The sequence below is a fragment of the Haematobia irritans genome, chromosome 4, assembly GCF_050003625.1.
Source record: "Haematobia irritans isolate KBUSLIRL chromosome 4, ASM5000362v1, whole genome shotgun sequence".
NCBI classification, from domain to species: domain Eukaryota; kingdom Metazoa; phylum Arthropoda; class Insecta; order Diptera; family Muscidae; genus Haematobia; species Haematobia irritans.
In genome coordinates, this window is record NC_134400.1 from 52,181,578 (window position 1) to 52,185,921 (window position 4,344).

Consider the following 4,344-nt stretch of genomic DNA (forward strand, 5'->3'; position numbering starts at 1 on the left):
ATTAACGAATTTGTTTCATTGGCTGACTTTTAACGAAACATTTCGTTAATATAACGAAACTTTTTTTAATAGTGTAGTATTTTAGACTCACAAAAACGTGTATCGGATTAAGTTTTTATCGGTCCATTTGGTAAGGCCTCCATATAGACCGATTTCACTTGTTGAGGGTATAGAAGGCGCACTGATCTTGAAAATTGCCTGAAACTGAATGTAAAATTTCCAGATTTTACTTCTCGTAATCATTTAAATAATGGGGATGAAAATCTACAGATTTTAGATTTTAAATCGAGGCGTTATTTTATCATTTTCTTGCACACCTACAAGAGAAGTTAATGATTCCTCTAAAACACAAACAACAACAAGTAAGGAAAGTCTAAAGTCGGGCGGGGCCGACTATACTATACCCTTCACCACTATGTATACCGACATTTTTGATCTTGACACCTACAAATTTGTTAGGAGCTATATAAAGGTTTAATTTCCCATATAAAAATATTTAAATTTGAACCGATTTGGACAAAATTTTTTAAACTTTAATAAACTCTCTAGACTTTAAATTTAAATTGATTAATGACCAAGATGGACCACAATGTTAGTAAAAAATATTGGAAATATGTAAATTGCATAAGATTTCGCAAATGTGCATTTATGACTTAACCGTCGATACATACGAATAAGAGTATAGGTAAATTTGAATCATTTTTGCGAATTTTCGACTTAACAGTTACGACTTCACAAGGAAAATGTGGGTATTTTGGCTATATTTGCTAAAGTCGGAAGAATATATATGGGGGCTTTGTCTAGTTCTAGTTTTCGAAATGAAACTTTGGCCTCCGTGGTCATATACGAGTAAATCTAAATCGGGCGAAAGATATATATGGGAATTATATATAAAACTGAACCGACTTTGACCAAATTTGGCTTGGGTAGCAAGAGTGTTAGTCGTACTCTCTGTGCAAAACTTCAAGTAAATCGGAGTGAAATTTTGACATCTGGGACCATATAAGTGAGTATCGGACGAAAGATATATAATGCAGCTATATCCTAATCTGAACCAATTTCAACTAAATTTGGCATGCATAGTAAAAATGTTAATTCCATTCCCTGTGCCAATTTTAAGAAAATCAGAGTGAAACTTTGACCTACGGTGGTCATATGACTGTAAATCGGATGAGAGATAGATATGGAAGCTATATCTAAATCTGTACCGATTTCAACCAAATTCGGTATGCATTTTTATAATGCTAGTTCTACTCCCTGTGCAAAATTTTACGTAGCTCGAAGTAAAACTTTGGCTTCTGGGGCCATAGGAGTGTAAATCGGGCGAAAGCTATATATGGGACCTATATCTAAATCTGAACCGATTTCAACCAAATTCGGTGTGCATATTTATAATGTTAATTCTACTCCCTGTGAAAAATTTCACGTAAATCGGAGCAAAACATTGACCTCTAGCGCCATAGAGTGTAAATCGGGCGAAAGCTATATATGAGAGCTATATCTGAATCTGAACCGAAAAAAAAAAAATTTACGAAACTCACAAAATATTCGATTATGCGAAATTGGAAGCAGATCGGTTGATAAATACGTCATTTATGACCAGATCAGTTATAAATATATATAGCAGCTATATCCAAATCGGATCCAATTTTTTCCAAAATCAATAGGGATCGTTTTTGCGCCGAAATGGAATGATTACGGCAGCAGTATTGAAAATACGTCGGAGGCTTCCAGACTACGGAAGATACTAGCATCCACTAACTCCGCTCCAGGTTTCGGAGGGCAATTGGACAACGTCCAGTGAGGAGACGCTGGAGGTACTATTGGACACACATTTTCCTGGAAATCAGACGGTCGAACCATATTCTGGCGGTGCCACAGGGGCTCAGCGGTCGTTTCCTATCGAGGAAATTGTATCGGAATCTAGAATAAAATGGGTGTTAAATCAAGGGTGGTTAAATTGTAAGGGCCGATGTTGAATGTGAACCACACCTAAACGCTAAGTTTTTTCCGAATTTTATTTGACATTTCTCTATTTCAGACTTACTCAATTTGAACCATGGAGAGATACACAATCCAACAATGTGTTAAATGGTTCCAAGAAATGGCAACAATGGATGCTCAATTTTCGAAGAAAATCATCTTCAGTGATGAGGCACATTTTCACCTCAGTGGATTCGTCAATAAACAGAATTGCCGCATTTGGGCGAATGAGAATCCATCGAATCGATTCGAAAAACCAATGCACCCACAAAGAGTGTCTGTTTGGTGCGGATGAAGGTGTGCCACCGAGGTCGCGGCGCCCATTTGGCCGATATTTTGTTCCTTACATAATTGAGTAATACCAATATATCATAATAAAATAAAATTACAATAATTTCCTAAATAGTTTGTGTTTTATTCAAAATCAACATCGGCCCTTGAATGTAATGTAATGTACAAAACACTAAAATACAAAGCAAAAATGTATGTATAAATTCCTATAAGGATGAATTACCAACTTTTGTAGCTATGATATACATGGGACATGAACATCCATATTCCCCAAATAGAACCACCAATTCGAACGAAACATCCGTGGAATACATTTAAAGCATTTATCGACAGATTTAATGAGGTCCTTTTAAAACTGCAATTTTCTATGTTGTAGTGTCAGCCACAGGAGCTGCCAATCAATGCTAGAGATTTACTGGAATGATACTGGCATGGGAATGTGTATACACAGGCTGAAATCCTTTGGGTGATTAACGCTTTTCACAAAATATTTGCTAATTAACGCCGTCAAAAGCTTTCAAATGAACGAGAAAGCGAACAAATTATGCTGTATAGCACGTTACTTTATTTATTTACATTTTCCCGCCCTTTTCTTCCACTTGCTTTTAAGCATTCAAAGCAACTCAAAACACATCCCACTTTATCTACACTAGAAGAAATTAATTTTGCATTTGTGTTTAAATCAATCTAGGGTCTGGATAGAATAACTTTGAACTGCTGAAAATGTGTGTAACACAAATATTAGAAAATTAGATCTTATTTATATATAGCTCGAACCGATCGAGGGTTATAAATATTGTTAAACCAACTAATTCTGTGCCAGTCATAATTTGTCCAATTTAGTCGGACCAATATGGAAGACTGCACATTGATTAGAATATAGATTAGAAAAGATTTTATTGATAATTTGTTTACATCAGATAAACTGCTTAATAATTATTAAAGAAAATGTTCGGCATAGGGGTATGTTTATGGGTACTTTGTCTCAATCTGAACAGAAGTGTTTGATATTAGGAGCTAGAGTCAGTGTTGGCAGGGAAAATTTTCGGTTTACCCTACAAGGACAAAAAAAATCTTTACTGTTCCTACATTCCCTAAAAATTTTCACCACAATGTTTATACCCTGCGCCACACTGTGAAACAGGGTATTATAAGTTAGTACATATGTTTGCAACACCCAGAAGGAGACGAGATAGACACATGGTGTCTTTGGCAAAAATGCTCAGGGTGGGCTCCTGATAGCCATGTCCGTCTGTCCGTGAACACATTTTTGTAATCAAAGTCTAGGTCGCAGTTTTAGTCCAATTAACTTGAAATTTGGCACAAGCATGTGTTTTGGCTGAGAATAGAACCCTATTGATTTTGGAAGAAATCGGTTCATATTTAGATATAGCTCCCATATATATATCGCCCGATATGGACTTATATGGTCGCAGAAGCCAGAGTTTTACCCTAATTTGCTTAAAATTTTGCACAAGAAGAACGATTAGTACTACAGTCAAGTGTGTAAAAATTTTTTGAAATCGGTTCAGATTTAGATATAGCTCCCATCTATATCTTTCGCCCGATATGGACTAATACGGTCCCAGAAGCCAGAGTTTTACCCCTATTTGGTTGAAACTTTGCACTAGGAGTAAAATTAGTAGCGTAGTCAAGTGCGCCAAATTTTATTGAAATCGGTTCAGATTTGGATATAGCTCCCATATACATCGTTCGCCCGATTTACACTCATATGACCACAGTGGCCAATCTTTTATCCCGATTTAATTGAAATTTTGCGCAGGGAGTAGAATTAGCATTGTAACTATGCGTGCCAAATTTGGTTGAAATCGGTTCAGATTTAGATAAAGCTGTCATATATATTTATCCCCGATCTAGTTATAATTGGCGTGTTTATCAACCGATGTTCTTCAAGTTCCGTACATCCGAATATTTTATTAGTCTCGATAAACTTGCAAAATATTATCCAAATCGGTTCAGATTTAGATATAGCTCCCATATATATCTTTCGTCCGATTTAGACTCATATGGCAACAGAGCCCAAAGTTTACTACTGATTTTCGTGAAATT